General features: G+C 35.0%; 1 protein-coding gene across 4 annotated transcripts in view; it reads left to right on the top strand.

The window, feature by feature from the left end:
* Positions 1–24,044, top strand: part of LINGO2 (leucine rich repeat and Ig domain containing 2) — a 1,139,090-nt gene that overhangs the window by 825,372 nt on the left and 289,674 nt on the right. For all 4 annotated transcript variants that reach the window (XM_074330289.1, XM_019736291.2, XM_019736290.2 and 1 more), the window contains one exon: positions 14,305–14,463. The gene's annotated coding sequence lies outside the window, so the exon portion shown is untranslated. The remainder of the gene's footprint in view (positions 1–14,304; positions 14,464–24,044) is intronic.

Genomic DNA, 24,044 nt, shown 5'->3' on the forward strand with positions numbered 1-24,044 from the left:
TTAACAACATAGTTCATAAAGCAAAATGTTTTAATTTTTTATGCTTAATTTTTGTTTATTTTTAATTAAATTTATTGGTGAGACATCAGCTAATAAAATTATATAGGTTTCAAGTGTACAATTCTATATTATGTCACCTATATATTGCATTGTGTGTTCACCATCCAGAGTCAATTCTCTGTCACCATATATTTGACCCCCATACCCTTTTCTATCTCTCTCCTCTGCCCACACTCTGGTAATCACTAAACTACTGTCTGTGTTTATGAGTTTTTGCTTGTTTGTCTTGTTCGTTTGTTGCTTTCAGTTTTATATCCCACATATGACTGAAATCACATGGTTCTCAACTTTTTCTAGCTGACTTATTTCATTTAGCATGATAACCTCAAGATCCATCCATGTTGTCACAAATGGCAGTATTTCATCTTTTCTTATGGCTAAGTAATATCCCATTGTATATATGTACCACATCTTCTTTATCCAGTTATCTATCGAAGGACACGTCGGTTGTCATGGCCACTGTGAATAATGCTGCAATGAAGATATGAGTACATATAATCTTTACAAATAAATGTTATCAGATTTTTTGGGTAAATACCCAAAAAAGGGATTGCTGGGTCAAATGGTAATTCTATTCTTAATTTTTTGAGGAACCCCCTGTGGGGACAGAGCCAGGAGTATAGTTTCCAGGCTCTCGGCGTCACGTGGAAGGGTGCTGGTTCAAGTAGTAAATGGCCATCAATTATGATTGGATGGCCATCAGCTGTGGCTATTTGGCTGTCAGCTGTAACCAGTGAGCCATTGGCCACTAATATAACTGCTGTGGCTACGCTAGCAGGAAATGGGGGCTAGCAGGAAGATGGTGGCTAAGCTAGCAAGAGTGGATTGCAGTTAGCACGGCGGATTGCAACTAGCAAATGAGCAGAGATAAGTGGATGGCAGGTTGCGGATTGTGTGGCTCCTGCTTCCTGTGTCTCTAACCCATCCACTAGCGAGAATATAGTGGTGTGACTCCCCTGTCTATGGCTCTGTGGGTGTTCCTTTTGGCCTCATCATGTCCTGCGTTCTTATGTGGGAAGTGGGAGCTGAGACCCCGCATAACACCCTGCATGACACCCCAATACTGTTCTCCATAGCGGCTATACTAGTTTATATTCCCACCAGCAGGCTATGAAGGTTCCTTTTCTCCACAACCTCTCCAACTCTTATTATTACTTGTCTTGATAATAGCCATTCCAACAGGTGTGAGGTGGTATTTCATTGTGGTTAGTTTTAAATTTTGATGAAATCTAATTTATCAACTTTTTAATGAATCATGGTTTTGGTATAGTATCCAAGAAATCTTCACCTAACCCAAAGACATATTTTTTTAATGTTTCTTTCAAGAAGCTTTATAGTTTTAGTTTTATGATCCTTGGGTGAATTTTTCTGTATTATATGGTATAAGGTAGAGATTAAAATTATTTTCCTTAATGCAAATAAAAACCACACAGAGATATCACCTCACCCCAGTCAGAATGGCTGTCATCAACAAGACAAATAGTAACAAGTGTTGGAGAGGCTGTGGAGAAAAAGGAACCCTCATACACTGTTGGTGGGAATGCAGACTGGTGCAGCCATTATGGAAGGCAGTGTGGAGGTTCCTTAAAAAATTACGAATATAATTACCATATGACCCAGCAATCCCTCTCCTGGGTATCTACCAAAAAAATCTGAAAACATTTATACATAAAGACACGTGTGCTCCAATGTTCACTGCAGGTTTGTTTACGGTGACCAAGACTTGGAAACAACCAAAATGTCCTTCGATAGATGAATGGATAAAGAAGTTGTGGTATATATACACAATGGAATACTATTCGGTGGTAAGAAAAAATGATATAGGAACATTTGTGACAACATGGATGGATCTTGAGCATGTAATGCTGAACGAAATAAGTCAGACAGAAAAAGCGGAGAACCATGTGATTTCACTGATATGTGGTATATAAACCAAAAACAACAAAAGAACAAGACAAACAAATGAGAAACAGAAACTCATAGACACAGACAATAGTTTAGTGGTTACCAGAGGGTAAGGGGGGTGGGGGGTGGGAGATGAGGGTAAGGGGGATCAAATATACAGTGATGAATGGAGAACTGACTCTGGGTGGTGAACACACAATGGGATTTATAGACGATGTAATGTAGAATTGTACGCCTGAAATCTATGTAATTTTAATAATAATTGTCACCCCAATAAATTCAAGAAAAAAAATTTTCTTTTCCTTTTTTTATAGTTTTGTATACAAATATCCAATTGTTATAGAACCACTTGTGAAAGGGCTACCCTTTGTTTACTGAACTATCTTTGTTCTTTTGTTGAAAATCAATTATCCATCTACATGTGGGTCTATTTTTGGACTCTATTTTGCTTCACTGATCTCCCTACTGGTTTTGACACCAGACCACACTTGATAACTTGGTAAATGTAGCTTTTTAATAAGTCTTGAAATAAGATACCATTAATCTTCCAATAGTCTTTCACAGTTAAATTTAGTGTTAGCTGTAGGTTTTTATAGTGCCCTGCATCAACTGGTGAAATTACTTTCTATTCCAGTTTGCTCAAAATTTTTTTTGTATCAGGAATGGGTGTTGGCATTTTTCAACTGCTTATTCTGTGTCGACTGAAATGGTCATAAGGTGTTTCTTGTTTAGTTTGTTAATATGGTTACATTGATTGCATTCCAAATGTTAAACCATTTGGGGGGGCTTTATTGTATAATAATGGACTCATTGTGTAAGTTAAAGGTGTACAATGTGTTGATTTGATACACTAACATATTTCAAAATGATTACTACCATAGCATTAGGTAACACTTCCATCCAGTCACATAATTACTTTTGTTTTTGTTCTTATGTGTTTCAATGGTTTTTGTATCTGTGTGAGTAATGATGCCATTCATTGACATAAGAGAAGGTAAAAACGAGGAAAGGTTTGGTAAAGGGAATTTTTCAGTTTAATTGTGAATTGCCTGAGTAGGTTGAGGTGCCTGCCTGGAAACATGAAGCAGAAATGGTTGGAAGAAAAGGTCTGAAGCCCAGTAGGGATTAAGGTCTGGAGTTATAGAGTCGGAAGTCATGACTGTTGCATCTAGGTTTGAAAAGTCCTTACAGTGTACCATAACCAACCCCAGATATAGCTGTTTCACACAGCTCTGGAGATCTGAATGTACACCTAAGTGAAGTTCGTATCTGAAGCAAAGAAGTGCCGTGTCCATTTGGATAAGATCAGAAATACAGTGATTGATCTCTACCAGTGAGATAAACTTTAAAAAGTGCTCTATGGCTGAAGTAATCAGCTGCTGGTATCATGTGGATACAGACCTTTTGTGCAGAATGACAAATGCAGATAAGACTCAGAATTTCACGGAGAAGATATCTCATTTTGATGATCAGTTACACAGAAATCACATTTCTCCTCTTGTGTAGGAACCAACATCAAGTAGAAAGATACAGAAAGTATTTTAAAAGTCATAATGTAGGTCATTTGTGTGCACTCAAAATGTGAAAGTGGTTTTTCAAAAGGGAAGATTATTTTTTGAAGGGAATATTTCAAACAAGCATAAAAAAATTCTAGAGTAGTGAAATATATCCTGTGTATCCACCGTTATCGAATTTAACAATGTTTGGCATTTTGTCATACTTGGTTCAGATCTTTTGTTTTCATTTTTGTTGTAAGAAATAAATCTTTACAGATATACTGAATCTTCCTTTGCAGACCTTTCTGCCTCCTGCCCCTGGTGTAACCAGTGACCTGAATTTGCTGTATATTTTTCATTTCTATATTTTTACGCTATATGCTTTGTTGAAATCATTGATGATTGAAGTGTGGATGCATTTCTAGATTTTCTATTTTTTTTCATCTGTTAGTCTATCGTTGTATCAGTACCTCACTATTTTTCTTAATATATGTGTATATATATATGTGTGTGTATATATGTGTGTGTATATGTATTTCAAATGTACAACATTATAATTCATTATCTGTATACACTGCAGTGATCACCCCAAAAATCTAGTTACCACGCATCACCACACAATTGAGCCCCTTCACCCCTTTCCCCCACCTCCCAACCACCTACCCTTTTGATAACCACCAATCTGCTTTCTGTATCTATGAATTTGTTTTTGTTTTATGTTGTTTAATAACTGAGGTTTAGAGGATGCCTCAAAGACAAATAGTGTAAATTCTCTAATTTTATCCTTTGTTTATTTTGGCTTGGTTTTTCTAGATCCTTTGCATTTCTATATACATTGTAGAATCAGCTTCAAATTTTCTATTATTATTTTCTAAAGCTTTCTGGGATTACAACTGTATTGTGTTGAACTTATAAATCAAATTAAACAGACGTGACACCTTTAAAATATTGTTTTCCAATCCATAAATATGGTTTAATCTCCATTTACTTAGATTCCTTTTAATTGTCCTCAGGAATATTTTGTTGTTTTCAATATAGAGGCATTGCAAGTTGTATTAGTTTTCTATTTTTTTAATCACCGCAAAGGTAATGACTTAAAACAATGTCCACTTGTTATCTTACAGTTTCTGTGTCAGAAATCCAGGCATGGTATAGTGGGGTTCTCTGCTCAGGGTCTCACAAGGCTAAAATCAAGGTGTCAGACATGACTGAGATCTCGTCTGATCCTCAGAATTGTTTTCCAAACTCACCTAGCTGTTGGGAAAATTGATTTCCTTGCACTTTAGAACTCATGGAGGCTGTGCCTTCATGGCAGTAGGAAGGCAACTCGCTGAAGCACTGCCTTCTTTTACAGGCTCACGTATTAAGTCAGGCCCTTTCAGGATAATCTTCCTTTTACTTAACTCAGTGTCAACTGGTTAGTAAACTAATTATGAAAGTGATAAGCCATCATATTCATAGGTCTCTCCCACACTCAGGTAATGGTGGGGTGATCAGGGGCCGCCTCAGTGTATTTTCTGTCTTACAAATATCATAGGCCCGTTACTGCCCATTTAGTATGTTGTCTCATTTATATTTACCACTTTCATAGATGATAGATGTTTTTGGTGGCAAGGTAAGGCCAATACCAGTAACCTAATATTTGAGCATTTACTCTGCTTCTCATTTTTTGTTGTCGTAAACAATACCTAGGTGAACATTTTATTCATGAATACTTTATCAGTCAGGACTTCCCTCATCACCCAATCTATCAAGCACCTCCCCAGTCCTGTGTGTTGCTAGTGTTGCTGTACTTTATATTTATCATAGTACATATCACTCTCTGAAATAATGGTATTATTTTTGTTTACCATCTGTCTTCCTCCACTGGAAATTAAACTCCAAGAAATTGGGAACCTTGTTTGTCTTCGTACCCATTGTATAAAACAGAATTCAGCACATAGTAGTGTTTACAAATCTTTGTTGTGTGTGATGAAGAATGAATGAATGAATAACCTTTTTTTGGAGTTTTGGATTATTTCTTAGCTATCACTTACCAAGTGTGGGTCAAAAATTATTCAATCTTGAGATAATTTGACAGTTTACTTTTCAAAAATTTTATAACAAATTACTATTTATTAGTCTTGAGGAGAACAGAAGTAGGGCATAATATTAAGAGTACCAAATTTGTGCAAGACTTATCAGCAGGGTCACTTTGTAAGTTATATAAATGTCCAACCACTATACTGTACACCTGGAACTAATATAATATTGAATGTCAGCTACAATTGAAAAAAAATTAAAAAGTGTAACCAAATTTGTATAAAATGTATAAACCCAAGAAAGACAAGTTAAAAGATATTGTAAGCTCTATGAGGTCTAGGACACTGTGAATTTTATTTATCATTTTGTCTCAGAATCTTGCACAGTACCTGGAATATAGTACTAATGCAGTAAACGTTTGTTTGAATGAATGAATGAATGATGATTAGAGCTATGACTATTTTCATTTCCATTCTTAAACACCCAGGTTTTTCTAAGTTTCAGTAATTATCTGAATAAGTGCTGGCTAAGGTAAAAAACAAAAACAAAAATGAAAAACAATCATAATAATAAAAAGAAATTCTAGTATTTGTTCTCAAAAACAGAGGAAAAGTGGCACTTAGGAAAGCAGCCCTCAGATGATGCACGAGTACACACTACCCTGGATGCTATCTTGGACTTTGTGCCAATGACTCCTTGGCCCAGAACTAGAAAAGCGTCAGCCAAATTCATGTCAGTTGAATCTGATGTTACATATCAGGGTGCTCCCATTTTAAAGGACTTATAAGTATGTCTGTTTGTAAAGCAAATTACTTCTAATTTAGCATATCTTTATTGTAAAGTTCTTTAACTATCCCTTCATATCTGGAACTCATTCTCAGCATTCTCCTTAAAAACATTGATAAATAGGACAATTAAGGCATTTGCTAAAATATCTGATTTGAAACGTACTAGGTAATGGTTTTTCATTTTATTTTTTATTTTACTAGTTGCATCATAATTTGAGCCACAGTTTTGCTATTCAATTTTTGATTGTCCTGCTTTTCTTTCTTTTTGATTGTTCTCTTTGATACACACCAGGCTACTTTGGGTCAGTCTCCCAGCTGGGTCCTAGTAGATTTTCCATCACTTGGGGAAAAAAAATCTGTATCAGTCAGGGTTTTTTAGTTATAAGTATTGGAAAATGACCCTGGTTCTCTTAAGCAGGAAAATAATTTAGCAGAAGGAGACTCAGGATTCACAAAATAGGCATATGGACAAGAACAAGTAAGCTTGGGGAAGGTAAGTGCTGGAAAAATGAACAGTCACATTGCAGGAAAACCTAGTATTTTAGCCACCACTATTATGAGTCTGACCTTTATATATATATATATATATATATATATATATATATATTATATATATATATATATAAAATATAGATTGTGTATATATATGATATATATAGATGTGTGTGTATATATATATATAATATATAGATGTATAGATATATAGACATATATCTTTGTAGTCTTTTTTCAAGCTTCCAAATCAGATCAAATTACTTGAATTTAAGTTACATACAAGCTGCCCTCATTCCCAAGCTGCAGTAGAAAGAAGGCCTTCCCTTCAAGATTATCCTTATGTTAATAATGCAATATACAATAACAATGAAACTCCATCCTGCTCTCCTAATAAAAATCAGAGAGCTAATAGGAAGAGCGGTATGTTGATTTCTGGACAGCCAAAATAAAACCAACCAAAAAACAAAATTACATTGTCTTTGTTGTATTTTATCTCTATGTGCCTGATATTGGGATAAAGTAGAATACAGTGGTAGAGGAGAGAACGCATTAGAAATAGGAGAGAAAACTGGCTGAACTGGGTTTATTGTCGGGGTGGAAAAAGCAAATTGACATGATAAATAAATGCCGCACGTTTATTATGTCAGAAAAAGCAGGGTCTATACAATCAAGAAGTCGGGAGTTTAAATCCTACTTCTCCCTTTTAGATTTTTGATCTGAGGCAAGCTACTTATCTTCGCTGACCCTAGGTCTTCTCAATCACCAACTGGGAATAATAACATCGGCCTCCCAGGTTTGTTGTGAAGATTAAATAAGAACATAGATATAAAGCATTCAGCATGACACACTAATTTACAGTGATCATTTGCCAGATACCTATTATTTTCCTACCCCTTCTTTCTGGAATGCTGTCTAACTCCTGAAACAACCTACCACCACCACCACCCCTCTAAAAGGGGCTATGAATCTCAACTATGCTAACTGCAGCCATCAGGAAGTGTAATTGCTGTCAAATTTATGCTATGTGTGGGACCGTTATTGAGGGTGCTCATGTACAGAAACATTAAGTTTCTTTGTGAAATGGAGGTCACAATGAGAGCACTACACTCGCTTCATGTCTTGTTTCCCATTCTAGGTGTGGGATCCTTTATACCAAAGGGAACTTGATTCCTCCCTTCTTATTATGACTAATCTGTACTATTTGCGATGTTTCCAGCTGTCCACTTAGTTTCTCTCTAACCTTAGGGAGTCTTTTAGGATCAAAAAATTAATGCTATATTAAATAAAAAGAGTGATGAAAATCATGTATATATTGCACATTATAATAAGTACTTAAATATTTGAAGCGAAAACATTGATCATTAAAGGAGATTTCTCAATTTTTATACAATTCATGGAATAATCATTTTTCAAAACTATGCCAATTTATTTGAAATTAATAGTGAAATAAATATTATAAATTAAAAATGAGGGAAAGTATTGAGAAATGTCAAAAATAGGCTTTGGTCTAAAAGAGTGGTTCTTAAACATTAGTGTGTCTAAGTGTAATCTAGTGAACTGTCATCTACAGAATTCCCAATCTCACTCCAAAAAATGAGGAGTTACTAATTTTGGTATGTGGGCCCAAGGACTCCTTGGTGATTTTGATGATCTACTCCAGAAGGCATTTTTTATTTGTTTATTTGTTTGTTTGTTTTTCCCACTAGAAAGATTTCTTGAATAGAACTTTTTATCCACCATGGATTTCGTGAACAGGTGGGGGAATGGGACCCATTTCTATATAGAAGTGGCTGGTGACTCCTCAATAGTTGTAAAGCAGAATCTCATAGTAGTGATTAAGGACCAAAACTAGCTCACAAATGTGTCCTGTCTAGCAAACATCATGTTTAAAATGTTGTTTGTAAAGCCCTTAGAGGCTAAGCCTGCTTTCTTCAGTTCACTGTGGGCCCTTTGACTCCTGGTTGTAGTCAATCAAGTTATATTTACATTTAAGTGGCCCCGCTGACCCTGAGGCATTTGTTTGTGAGCTCTGATGATTTAAAGAATCCCTCTCTAAACCGTAGGAAACTCAGAGTATGTGAGGTATTTAGGAGCTTCCTGGTGATGATTAAATTTTATTCATAAATTCTAACTTCATCAGGCCAAGCCAAGCTAGAGACAAATGATGAACTATTTTACTACTCAAAGCCGATGTATTTTGAAGGAGCCAATACTGGTTTGGATCCTAACCCCCTTCCATTATATATTGGTTTGCTTCTCTGTTCACCCGACTAGGCTATGAGCAACGCCTGGGCAGGAACTGAGTCTTTGTACGTGCAGTTGTCCTCAGCCCAGCACAGCATACAGACATTAGGGGAGGGGGGTGGTAGATGAGGATAATGAGGTCAAATATATGGTGATGAAAGGAGAACTGACTGGGTGGTGAGCACTCAGTGTGATACATAGATGATGTGTTACAGAATTGTACACCTGAAACCTATGTAATTTTACTAACCATTGTCACCCCAATAAATTTTAGTTTAAAAAATAGATGTGTAAATGTTTGTTGAAATGAAAAGGCAAAATGGAAGGGAAAGAAGATAGGATAAAAGGAAGGATGGAAATAAAGAAAGGGAAGACAATAGAAAAGGATGAAATGGATGAAAGAGGAAGAAAGGAGAAAGCAGGAAAGGAAGGAAAAAAGATGGACACAAGTTTCATTTGTGGAAAATCTGGGTATGTGACTAATTATACTCCTCCTTTTAAGAAAATGCAAACAGGAATATGGCCTATTTTAATTGGCAAAGTTTCCAAGTAATAATCAAATTCAGAATTCAGGTATTTTTGAGCAAAGAAAGAAACATGGAGAATTGTTTGTGTTGAAGTATCAGACACTGGGTTTTCGGATATTGATACAGTTGCCCTTGATTCTGTTTTATATCACTTAGGGAGCCTCCTGCTGGGTTTCTGAAAGGAAAATAATAACTGAATATCTTGGAAGATTATTTCAATTTTGTAATTACTAATATTGTAGCTAAACATACAAAATGGGGATCAGCAAAACACCAGTGTGCTATTTATAGTTTCCTCTAATCATAGGTTTTTGTCACAGTCTAGCCACATGATCTTATGTTTGTGTCTATGCCTTTTTCATTCGAAAAATATGGCTTGAAAGAGGGAGAAAGATGTCATCTGTTGCTTTCAGAAAATTAAGCTCCTTTAAAATCCAGTATTCAGAAATCCTGTTACTTTGTTTGTTGGCTTTGGTATCTTCTTTCTAAAATAAAACCTACCCAAAGCATGGTTCTTTAAAATCAAGTGAATTGAAAATCTATAAAGGTTTAGACACAACGCTGAGTAAGCTGGGGAAGAGAGTGGTGTATAAGAAACACAGATACATCATGGGTGAAGGTGCTCATCCAGCCTCTACTGTGATCTTAATGACCTCTGGTATGTCACTTAATTTCCCTGAGACTCAGATTTTCATGTGTAGATTAGTCAAATCATTCAAATTCAATTTAGAACAACTTAGAATTAATTGACAATACAGAACTATCAATTAACTGCATATCTCAGCTCCATTTTTCAAAGGCTCTATGTCTTTGGGCAAGTAACTTAAATTCTCTGATCCCTATTTTCATCACCATAAAGTGGACATTATTATAATACGTACTTCACAAGGTTTTGGAGAAATTAAATGAGAAACTACGTATAAAACCAATAGCAATTGGCACATAGAAGTAACATGGATCTTTGTTGATGGTCCCTTCTTGCAGGGAAATAATCTGTGACTTTTACATCTAACTAAATATAGGGGGGAAAAAGAATTTAGAAGCAATAAGCTTGTGACTAAATATTGGTGGTACCTTCCCTTTTCCAATTTCACTGACAAAATGGGATACATGTGAAATTTCTAAGGCAGAAAGCCTCATAACTTCCATCGTTGAAAACCTACCTATTCCTACATTCTCGATGTTTATATTTTTGATGTGTGTGCAGGAAAATGAGTGACTTTGATATAAAGCTTGCAAAATGTCCCAAGCAGTCGTTTAGCAAAAGCCCTGAGCTCCCAGAATGCTGAGCATTCTTCTCCTTACGTCAGCCACCCAGAGGGCTATGCAGCATACCTCCATGAGGAAGATGACGCGCATCCCTGAGATAAAGTTTAAAGAGCAACACATCAACCCGTACAAATCAATGAATACCTGAGTGCTGAGAGGATCCTCTGGAAAGCTTTCTTCAAAGCAGTAAGATAAACTGAAAGGGTAGTAGAAGTGTGCATAACAAAAGGCATAGAAGACAGAATTTACAGAGCACTTAAGGCCAGACCAAGAAACAAGAAAACAGGGTTTGTGAATGTTTTCATTTCTTAGGCTTTTTCAATTTTCATTTTGTCTTGTTTTGTTTTAAATGTGTATAGAACACTATTTTATCAATAGGTTCTGCATACCACGCCCCCACCTAGAACCTCTTTGAATATTGTCAAAAATTCATTAAAACATTTTAAATGAACATTATTGGGGCATAATTTGCATACAATACAATGCAATCATTGAAAATTTATTTTTAAAAGAACACAAGTTGATCAAAAATAAGAATATCATTTATTTTTAAAAGGCTTGATTTTAGACTCGTCATCCCTGTAATAAGCAGAGACTCAGGAAATATAAGATGAGAAAATTAAGCTGTTTTGAAACCATGCTGAGTTTAGTAAAAATCACTTAATGTCTGAGTATTTTTAAAAACATTATCTGTACTTTTTGTTTTTATGTTCCTGTTTAATAACATATTTGAAGAAAGAAAACTGAAAATTTTAAATATTCTTTTTATTCTGAAATTGTTATTATAATAAAGTTTCAAACCAATGCCATGGTATTGTACTTTTTATGAACACCTCATGGGCTTGTCTTTGACAAGAATATATACATTTAATTTTTTATATCCTCTTTGAGAAAATATATGGAATGATAATACAAAAATATGTGAATGAACTTATTGTGTGAGATAATAGTGTCCTCCTTCCACAATCTGTTAACTCATGATACAGAACACACAGAATTGTACTGTGATGCCTAATACACGTATTTGAGAGGTACTGCCTCCATATTGGATGCCAGAAATATTAATGTACTATCACCACCTAATTGGTCAGATTTTCTGAACCATTTTGACTCAGTCTGTCAATGAGCCTGTGGAGAAAGACTTCAGACTGACACAAAACCATCCTAGTCAGTACAAACATTACATGAGTCAAGTGGGTGAATCAGTCATTGTATAATGTAGCTTTGCCCTTAGCTTATACTGCTTTGCTTACTAACCAACTTCATAAAATCTCATGGTCCAGTCACAGTGGGTGGGATATAAAATAAAGCCAATTATTTTGATTTGGTCTAATGTTGCCACCAATTTTGCTTACAAAGATACGTTAACAAATAATAATAGAATAGACAGTAATCTTTTTTGGGGAGAATATGTGTCTTTTTATTTTGTATCTGAGCACCTCATTCCATACTTAGCAGAACTAAAGTGCTCGTTTAAAATTTGTGGAATGAGTAAGTGGGTTAATGGATAAATCAGTCGTCAATGGTCAGTGGAAAACCATCACTACCGAAAAACAGAAAATACAGAAAACCTACCCAGTCAAAGAAGGGATCAATAGCATTGTTTCTGTATAATGAAATAAATCCATTGTAGAAAGCAAGTAGGTATGCTTATTTTCAGTGGATTGCTTATTTTCACTCTTTTATAGTAAGTCGCAGAACTAAAGTATGAGAAGTCACACTAGGGCACAGATGGGGGCTTGCAAAGCAAGTTGTTTTCAAAAATCCCTTGCTTTATAGTAAGTTTGGGAGGTTGGAGGTTATGTTTATTAACACTTCAGTCATTGTGTCCACTAGTAGTATATGACTTGTTCAAATATCCTGGATGGCTGTCAACAGACCAAAAAGGAGTATCAGTCATGAAAACAGATTTTTTTTTTAAATAAAGGAATTGATTTGATAATTTTCAGACTGCCTCAAAGAAGAAGAGAAATACAATAATTTTTGGCATGAATAGAAACATTTTGCATTCAGAAACTGACTGAGGTTTAGTTCAAAGAATATGAGAGCTTGGATCAATAGATTAGAAAATTTTGGCCATTTGTGTGTGTGTATTTATGTGGTCTCAGCAATAGCACCAACATAACACTCCTGTTCTGAATTGCAGAATGGTCATTTTGTGCCCACGATTATATATCTATTTTTTTAAGGACTTATTTTGTAGTGTTACATTTTAGTCTAAGGTATATACTTAACTTCAGTCCTTGCCATCTTGACATTCTTGCTGAAATGGCACAATAGGATATCTCACTACTGTGTCTTTTAATAAAGTCTCCACATTGACTTCTGGGAATACTTGAATCTCTTATCACAGGTGCATGAGGATATATCATTTTGTGGCTTGTTAAAATCAGTTTTTGCACCTGTGTCCCTGACTCTGCAGCACATAATCACTCACATAAGTCCCCCTTCAGACTTGAATAACCTCTCAGTCATTTATTTTGCACTACTTAGAAAATAATAACAATAAATTTGTTTTGGTATATGAATAATTAAATATGGTTGTTGTAGCTAAAAAAAAAAAATCTAATAGGTATTAAAAGCTATCCTGGGAAGACCAAGGAGCAAATCTGTTCATTTGGTATCTTTCTAAATTTCTATTGTACAGAGTTATTCATGGGGCAGTTATCAGTGCAATTAAAAGTTGTTGATTGTACATGGGGTTTTTGTCCTTGAATGGAAGTTAAATATGCTTATGAAGTTTAAATGCAACATTTACTCTCATAAACATAAATTGTTGAGCCATTGATTATGTGGTAAATGGCTCCAAAATTAATTATCTAATTACTTTCCTGGGTTCTGGTCATTCCATTATGTCCAAACTCTGGCTACATGTTTATGTTGGTTACTGTCTTGTAGTCTGTATCTTGATATGGATAATGGTGGGTGCTAAATTTGCAGCATCTCACATATAACCCTGAAAAGTGTTTCTCACACACTATCCTGCAGAGACAATGCAATTTTTATACTGGGAATGTTGACATTGACTGAAGTGTTGAAACTCACAGAAGAAACTGACTTTAGGGTAGACCTTTCTATGGATTTTCCTCTAGCTGTCGATGAGTTCTGGCTTATTGAACCTCGTTGTCTAGTTACCCTGAGATTATGATGGGTAGAGTGAGAAAATACTCTGAGTACTCCAAGTGGTCACCTACATGAAGGAGAAGGGGTACACACGATAAAATGTGTATCTCAATATTAATCATGTTTTCTTATACTGATCGCTTAAATAGATCGATAATCACATGAACAAGAGCATGAATCCTACAAAAAGCACCTTCTACAGCCCATAAACTCCAGTCTTCTGGCTTTCATGTTTATCAGCATCTTGAGAGCCATTTATAGCCTCTCACACACTCCTTTATTATTTCTTTATTGATTAAGTAGTGATGCCTCCTGGACCTAGGACATGGTTCACTATTTTTCAATTAAAATGAAGAAATACCTTGTTTGTTGCAGGTTCATTTCAAGCAGTTGGCTTGTGGGAATCTGAGAGCTACTGCTGCCCATGACATGTTGGAATTATCATGATCAACTACCCAGTTTGGATTTCACCCAGTGGCCAAGTGATTTGCATGGTAGACAGCAAGGGTTGGATTTTTGAAAAGACTAAACCAGGTAAGATTTGAGGGAGACATCTGATCCTTTATCACTGCTCTAAGGGCTTTAGTGTGCTGCCAAAAAGTATTGAATAATGTATAGTTTTTCTATTTGTTTTCTAAGTCCACTGAACAGGTCGTTAAAGAATGGTGATCTCTTGGATTCAAGACTACATATACAGTCGTAATTCAGTCCCTTTTTTCTCAAGAGGAGACAGAAGTTATTTTAGGATACATATAAAGCAGACCCAAGAATACTATGGATGCTAGTTTAATGCAATAGCCAACAAAATGCAAGCTATAGAGATTTCCTCTTTAAGTAACTACTGAACTATAATGGAATAAACAGTTGTACTTTTGAAGGTACAGTAATAAAAGTGTTGCCATTAAGTATTTATATTATAGAAATATATCAATTCATAGCATATGATCTTGTAAATACGCTTCAAGGTTACTCTAATTTAGAAGATTATACTGTTATTCTGCCTTTTATTTCTTTGTAAGTATTTATCATTCTAAATTGTTCATCTAAGTATTATTTAAAATGGTAATACAATGACATCCTTTATTATTATTGTGGCTTCTAGAATTTAAAATAGTATACTCTTATTCAAGTACTCTTTTTTTGTACTTTGTCTATTGCATTCTGGAAACCCTTCTCAACTATTACCTATAGTTAGGTCAGATCCTCTTATCTCTTTAACTCTCTTCCTCCTCTATAACATAATTTAAATTTATCAACAATTACCTGAGGAAACCACAAGTAACTCTTGTACTCAGACTTTAAGACCATCAAAGCTTTTATAGCTTCTTTGAATTTTATGTATTCCAAAGCAAGATTTTCTTTTAAGATCAATTATAGAAAAAGAAAGAAAGAAAGAAAAAAGTATATATATATATATATATATATACTTTTTATATATATATATATTTCATTTATTTAGAAAACAATAGAAAAATATTATTCCAGGTCACTTGAACTGTTTACATTTTTTAAACAAATATAGCTTTCTTACTTTCTGAAAATAAAGTAAATGGAATTCAGTCAATAAATTATAGCCTAAGATAGTTATTTGCATGTAGATGAGAATTTCTAAAGTGTTTGAAAATAATTGATTCTCTAAAGTTTAATAAATATCATTTCCCAATCCCCTAATGCCTTACTTGTCTATATAACTTACTTCTCATCAGAGTACAAAACTCAAATGGTCACAATTTTCAAATCTGTTGGAAATAGCATAGATCATCAAAGTCAAACAGAAACCCTTATTTGATGAACTGGTTTAGTAGATAACTGTTTGTCCTGTTAAGTGGTAAGGTGGGTTATCCACATTTAGAAGAGTCCTGCCAGTCTGTAAATGAAAGAAACATCAAAATGCCGGGTGCTTTTGTGGAATAGGGCTCAACCTAGTTCCATGCTTCATAGTATTAATATCTAGCAAATAAATATAGCAAGAATGTTCCATGATACGAGTAGATTTCCATAATCCTAAGCTTTTAAGTCTTATTCTCTGTGTCCAAAATAATTTCATCCTGATTATGTTTATTTCAATATTTTCAACAAAACTGGGTTCCATATTAAAACATCAGACTTCAAAAAAAAAGGAGGAAGGAGGAAATTAAATATATTTTGAAGATAAATAATCATGTGACAATTTAGTTATTTGTAATTATTGATCTTGTCACAAAGAGTTCTCTATTTGTGAGATACATATTTTAATTCTTTCTGAACTGTATATGCCATCAGTATAGAAAAAAATGTTAAGTACTTTTGACCCAAGTATTAAGAAACATAACTTCTTTTTCTTCGTACAGTCTTTTGAAGTGAATCCTGTTGATTAGCAGTACAAAGATAGTACATTTCACTGTTCTGTATAAAAACATGATTTAGAAGGGCCCTGTAGACATAAAAGGTGTTAAAGTGCATTCATATATTTTCCCAGTTAAAGGTTAACTCATTTTAAAATGAACAGAAAATTTATATTTTACAGTTTTATAGTTTATATTACTTTTAAATTCATTTTTGTTCTTTGTTTTAAGAATGGCAGGTGCATTTTTTATGGTGATACATGTTAGCTTCTCCATAAAGTAAAATAGAGTGTCAAGACTTTCCAATTCTATTTCTCAGAAGTTCACAATAAAGCCATAAAAATTTGTAATGTTCCTTAGCTTAAAAGCATTTTTTTTCTTTCTTAAAGCATTTTTAAAGTAAAGATCTGCCTAGCTCAGGATTACATTACCATATACTTGTACATAAAAGGAATGTTAAGTTATAAAGACAGGACATAAAAGGTGAGATTTCTCAAAGCTCTTCTGATGACAGCATGCCCCATGTAATGGGATATGCAGTCTCCAAGGTGGTTCACAAAAAACACTGAAGTAGTACCTGTGTATGCAGTGTGTCCCTTCCTCTCTGCAGAGAGCAGTGAACATTCTCACCTGTGCCACTACTCTTATTCTGAGGTCTTCTGAAAATAAAATCTTTTAAAAGAACTGAGGGATGTAGTTTATTCCATCGTGAAAAGGCTCATATGAATCTTACGTATTTTTGGCTACATACTTATTTGCTCTTCAAACATTTCTTTAAATGTCAACCACATGTAAAGTAGTATGTGGCCAGAAACAAATTAGCAACCCTTCCAGACCTGCCCTGGTGTAGTTCACACTCACAAAGTAAAACACATGTAAACAGCTTACTCCAGGCAAAATGCATTGAAAACTTTACTGTATTTCAAGTAATATTCTCCAAAAGCTAAGATGAAGGACTGTTAAAACTGAGAAGAGTATTAGAAAATATTTGAGGGTTAACAGGCATTTCAGCTGCACAGCTAAAAAGTGGGGAGAATTGTAATTGATGGGAAATAGGTGTGAAGGCATTCTAGGCTCAGGGAACAGTCTGGCAGAGTCGCCATGGGGTATATTGTTAAGTTTGGAGAATGGAAAGCTTGACACTGAAGTGTAAGGAGGAATGAAAGAAGACATTAGTTATGCATAAATATGAAGGTGTCATCAAATAATACAGTGAATGTTTAAATAAAAAAAAATTATTATAGTAAAAAACATATTGCCATTAATCCCCCTCAAAACACTCCCCCTTGCTTTGAACACACTTATTCCATTGTCCTTGCCACTCTCTGAAGCAGTTCTGGAAGTCCTCTCTTGTGAGTGTCTTTAGTTGCGCTGTTGTGGCTGCCTCCATGTCTTGAATCGATTCAAGACATTTACCTTTCATGATCATTTTGACTTTGGGGAAGAGCCAGAAGTCACACAATGTGAGATCCAGTAAATAAGGTGGAGGAAAATGTTTTTATTTGACAGAAATTGCTGTACCAGAAGTGATGTGTGACACAGAGCCTTTCCATTGTGATCACAAATGCGGTGGATGCTGCTGTCCAGTGCCATCCAATGGAAAGGCAGAGATTTTCAATATGGGAAGCGGCACGTCAACTTAGTAACAGTGTGTGACAACTTTCAACTTGTGCAGTGCAGTCAGTTGGTGTGAGCTATGGTTGAGAGAAGGTGTGTTTTAAAGTGTGCCGTAAATCATCCTCCATCATGACAATGTTCTGTGTCACACATTCCTTCTGGTATATGGCAATTTCTGTCAAATAAAAATATTACAGTGTGTCCTCATCCACCTTAGTCACCGGATCTGGCACTGTGTGACTTCTGGCTCTTCCCCAAAGTCAAAATGATTCAGGACATTGAGGCAGGCACGACAGCGCAACTAAAGACACTCACAAAAGAGGACTTCCAGAACTGCTTCAGAAAGTGGCAAGAATGATGGGATAAGTGGGTTCGAAGACAGGGGGAGTGTTTTGAGGGGGATTAATGGAAATGTGTCTTTTACAGTAATATATATATATATATATATATATATTTATATATATATATATATATATTTTTTTTTTTTAATTTAAACATTCACCATATTGCTTGATCACACCTTGTATGTAGGAGCTGGACTGGAGCATTTTGCGTGGCCTGCTGTGGTGGTTATAAATATGAAAGTGATGTAATGTAGTCTTTACTTTAAGAAAATTATTCTGGCATAGAGTGCGGATATGGATAAGGAAGGTCTTTGCAGGGAGAAAAGATAAACTAAGAGCATTCAGTCCGGTGAATGTAGAAATGTTGTATGATTTCTAGTCTGCTGTATAGCCAGTGCCTAGAACAGTTCTTGCTCATCATTAATTCAGTTAGTCTCTGTTAAATGCTGACTAAATGAATGTCCTTCAGTGATAACTAATAAATGTCTACATTTGCAACTGTTTTCTTTTTTACAAATGGTTTGAAAACTTTCCATACATAGGAAGAAAATAATTTAACTTATGTGTTTTTCATCGCACACATGGGTATACACATACACAAACACACACTAAACTCTCTCCCAATATGTGCTTGAAATTAAACCTCAGATCCTGTTCCTGAAATTTATGCTTCAATTAAGATGGGGGCAGCTGCTACCCTACTTTATTTCCCTTTTGAGATTTTTATCTCTCAGGCTTTATCCTTCCCTTCATTGTTTTATCATCACATCAATCACTGTGTTTCATTACTCAGGAACACAGCATGCATCGCAGGCACATTTTTATGGCTAGAAAGCAAACCTACCCTACTTTGGCATGTACTGCTTACTTAAACCTAATTAAGTAATTCTGCTGAAAGTATCTCGTCCTTTCCATCAGAGTGCACATTTGGTCAAAATAATAGGGAGCACTTTAAAGCCTGGAAAATAACTGGGGAAGGGAGCTTGAAAAAGACACAGAACGAATGAAAGCAAACTTCAGCCCAACCTTCTTTGACACAATCCTCTAATGAGCCAGAGTGTATTAACACCTCTACTGAGGAAACTCCTAACTCACAGTATTATTTTCACTCCAATTATTTTATTGAAAATTACCATTGTCATAAGGCTACCTGTAGTTCACCAGACTCAGTACATTTTGTATGATTGAGTCATCTATTTTCAGAGAAGTTCTCTTACAGTCTGGGAAAAATCCAAGAATTTCTTTCTAAATATGCATACTTAAGAAAATGTAGATATGACTCACTAAAATGTAATATTCTTGAGACCAGGGTCTTTGTCTTTCTTCTCTAAGACCTTAATTACAGAGCTGCTTACTTATTCAGTAAACATATCTGATGAGTGGATAATTGAATGAAAATCAAAACTTGTGCTTCAGATCAAAATCGTAACTTCTGTATTTTTAACAGCAGGAAATACCTCACTTGTTATGGGGCCAATTTGTATTTGGTTCATCCCGTCCATTGTTAGATCACAAATGTCTTATCCTCTCATAGTTTCCTGCCATTACTTAGTAACAGATATTTTTTAATCACATAGTGACATATTAGGTGTATGGAGGATTTAATTTAAAATAAAGGAACAACACAAAAAGACATTTATTAAATGTCTCATTGCCTTTATAAATAAAGTATGGTTCTCTATCACATGCTTCCACAAATTTTGATTTCTTTTCTTTTTATAATTTATACATCTCAAATGCTTGGGAGAAAGAAGTAAGTTTCTGGCTCTTTCCATGATGTTGAGTGTGGACTTCTCTGAGTAGAGGTCACTAGGGTGCTGCCGTCCTAGCAAGCTACTGTTTTTTTTAATTTAAACATTCACCATATTGTCCATTGTTAGATCACAAATGGATGTGTGATCTTCTATTTTGAGGATGCAAGTTATAGCAAATTATGGTTGAAAATATACTTATAGATATTGGCTTTAAGTAAGGTCCAGACTGAATCCTTACTCTGACACTTGCAAATTATGTGTCCTTGGGCAAGTTATTTATTATCTCAGAGCTCTGAGTGCCAGTCAGTGACATGAAGATATTAGTAGTGGTCCCATGGTGCAATTTTGGGGATTACCTGAGATCATAGATATACAATACTCGGTGGAATATCTGACACATTATAAATAACTTGTTGCTCTAATTATGATTATTATTTTATTATTATTAAGTATTATTATTAACAGCCTGTGTTTGTAACAGTTTTACCTTGAAGTCCATTTGTTTCAGCCAAATGCCAGAATATTTACACTTGGTCCCCAGAAATAAATGAGAGGTAAAGTGTTTAGCAAAATACCTGATAACTCATAAGCACTCATTGTTAGTTGTGGTGGTAGTTATTATTATTGTTATTATTATTATTATTATTTACTTATATAAGCATTTCTCTTCTTCAGGCTTTTTGAGGAGATAGTCATCTAATCTATTTATACTAACAACTTTCTTCTTAGAATAATGACAGGCCTATGAGTTATACTGTTGTGACTTTGAGATAATACCCTGTTTAACTGTCTATTATAATCATATAGCTGGATGCCTTGATATTGAGGTAAATAGCACTTTTTAATAACCAAAGATCACCAGAGTGGTTTTTCATACCAAATTATAGTCTTTAGAATCAATAAAACATATTGATTATAATTGAATTAAAAATATTATGTATTTAATGTTTTATATGTATAGGAAACATTATCATATATCTTACAGTAGCAAACAAATCATCCTGATCTATTGACATAGTTCTTTAATTTGGAAATAGTACTTTAATATATACTCACAGAAATTGTCTTCAGAGGTCCATGACATTAACCAAGCAGTATATATAATTATGCTTTTGACCTTTTTTCATTAAATGTATTTTATAAGAAAAACTGCTATTATTTTTTAAATGAAAATTTAGAATTAAAACTACATTTGACATGGTAAAATAATACTTTAAAAATTAATGCCATGATTAATCTCACATGTCATCTAAAACCATATTAAAAGAAGAACGGCAATTTATCAAACACAATCCCATGAATTTCTGGCCAGTGCTTTGTAGACTATTGGTTTTGGGTGTCCGTTGTCTTCCCAGTAAAAGGCAGAACCTAGCTTATCAACTGAGATGTAAGGGGAGATGGTGTTGACTAGAAAACTGCAGTGGAAGGTGGGAGATGAATCAACCAGACATGAGTAAAAGAATTCCAGGCTTTGGCGAAGGGTGTCTAGGATTGCACGGAGGGCATCCGCAACAAGCCAGGACTGGAAAGCAGCTCATCTTCCCTCAGCAGCTCACTGTCACCCTCAGTGAGGGGCAGAGGAAGCCAATGCAAGACAGGAAAGGAATTCAGGAATGCACTGTGATTAGGAAAGGGGCACCAAAGGGACAGACTGTGGAATTAAATGAGAAATCAAGCAGAGTCATACCAGGGGCGAATCGATTGATCAAATGGGTGTACAAAATTTTGGAGTGAGGTTCGAAATCCCTGAATGAGGAAAGGGAACATTCAATTAGAAGGGAATTTTTCATTCTCAGGATAGATTCAGCATGAAATGAAGATACTGCCGGAGACAAGGAATCTTTACAAAGTCTCTTCTGCAGAAATGTGAAAGGAAAGATAACCAATACCTGATTATATCATGTCTCTCTCTACTGAATCCAAAATGACAATAGCAATAAAATAATAATGATAACCATCCTAAACTGAATATCAGGATCAATACACGTCTTTTTCTTTTCCTTGTCTTTTTTTTTTTTTTTTTTTAATCGGTAACCCTGCAATGTGGATGTACTTATACACGTATTTAAGATGAAGTAACTGAGACTTAGAAAGGTTAGTAATTTTTCCAGGCTCACCCAGCTAACGTGTCAGGGTGAGTTTCTCTCCCAAGATCCCCTCTTTATAAAACCTGTGAGTTTTCCATTATATTGTTATTCTGCTTTTCAGTTCAAAAAACTATCATTCCAATCCCTATGCCATTATATATGTGCACGTTTCTTTTGTTTATAATACATTTTTATATTATTGTATAATTTCCATCTTGTTGCATATGTGTATTTCACTTTTCCTTGAATTTGAAAGTAGCTTAAGAGTAGAACCCGTAGTGTTTTTATTTATGGAGGACTCATAACTACTAGTGTTATGATAGGCCCCAACTCTGAAAGTATGTTTGCTGATATTTACTGATATGTCAGTAACTAACTAATTACCCCTTTTCAAAAAAGAGAGGAAAACTTATGTACACATTTTATATATATTTATTGACATAAATGTTGTATATACATTTATATGCTTATAATGTATTGAATAGTTACATAAGTGGACAAATTGAACGTTATTTGAATAATGCTTTGTTGTTTTTCTCTATATAGGATTTTCTTCCCCAATAGAGTGCACCAGAATAATTTAACATATTGTCTTCCTACATGTGTTCTGCTGCACACTGGTCTGGGAATATATGCTCATGTGCAAAGGGTTTTATAGCCAAATACATTTACTGGTATGTTACTTTATAAGAACTGACTCAAAAAGAAAGAATTTAGGTTTGTCTGCCACATGGGCCAGTCCTTCCCTGATAATTAGAGGATTGCTGGTAATCACTGGAAAATGAATGGTTTTGAGCCATCTTTTCCCACAGACTACAACTCTGGTGTGGAAAACACAGGCCTTGGCCAGATTCATTTTCATTCTCTTTTCCTCTTCTCTCTCTTTCTCTCTTTGTTCCTCGCCTCCATCCTTCTCCTCCTCCTCTTTCTCCTTCTTCTTCCTCCTCCTCTTCTACCCCCTACCACTTACACACACACATATTCTCCCCTCTCCTCTCTCTCTTCCCCACCCTATGAACATGTGACCATTTTTTCCTTCGGGCTTCCCTGTGTATGTGTATCAATCAAAATAAGTTATTACCTGCAGTAATATATCTCCTCTCTAGATTCATCACTACAGGAAGTGAGGTTGTAATTTTCTTTTTCATTCATTCAAGCAAAGTCTGGACACTCTTTTTCTCCTCCCTGCTTTTGACCAGAGAGACATTGTAAATGTTAAGGCGACTCCTATTGATAGAGCTCCTTACACTGGGGAATTGCTTTGCAGAGGGTAACCTTACTTTCACACTCTTGGCAATAGAATTCTATACACAAGCTAATTTCACACATCCAAAACGCAGCCCCCTCCCTTATCCCCACCCCCCTCCCATCTAGCAACCATCAGTTTTTTCTTTATATCTCTGAGACTATTTCTGTTTAGTTTGTTCATTTATTCTGTTCTTTATATTCCACATATAAATGAGATCATATGGTATTTGTCTTTCTTTGTCTGGAGGTGAAGGGATTAGAAATCACAAATTGGTAGCCACAAGATTGCCACAGGGATATGAAAGATAATTTGGGGAATACAATCAATAATGTTACAAAGATTCTGTAGGGTATCAGATGGGCACTTGTCTCATTAGGGAGACCACCTCAGGGATGATGTAGATGCCTGACCACTGAGCTGTACACCTGAAGCTGAAGCTGAATAATATTGAATGTCAACTATAATTTAATATAATTTAAATATATATATTAAACTATATATAGATATATGTATATATATCTATATATAGTCATGGGATGTGGAGAACAGCACAGGGAATAGTCAATGGAATTATAACAGTTATATATGATGTCAGAGGGTTAGTAGATTGGGGGAAGGGGGTTATCACTTTGTGAGGGGTGTAAATGTCTATTACATGTTTTTTTACATCTGAAACTAATAAAAACAATGCAGCCTAATTATTAAGCCAAAGCCAATTCATATTTGGCTACATCATTAGC

Source organism: Rhinolophus sinicus, linkage group LG04 (genome assembly GCF_036562045.2).
Source record: "Rhinolophus sinicus isolate RSC01 linkage group LG04, ASM3656204v1, whole genome shotgun sequence".
NCBI lineage: Eukaryota > Metazoa > Chordata > Mammalia > Chiroptera > Rhinolophidae > Rhinolophus > Rhinolophus sinicus.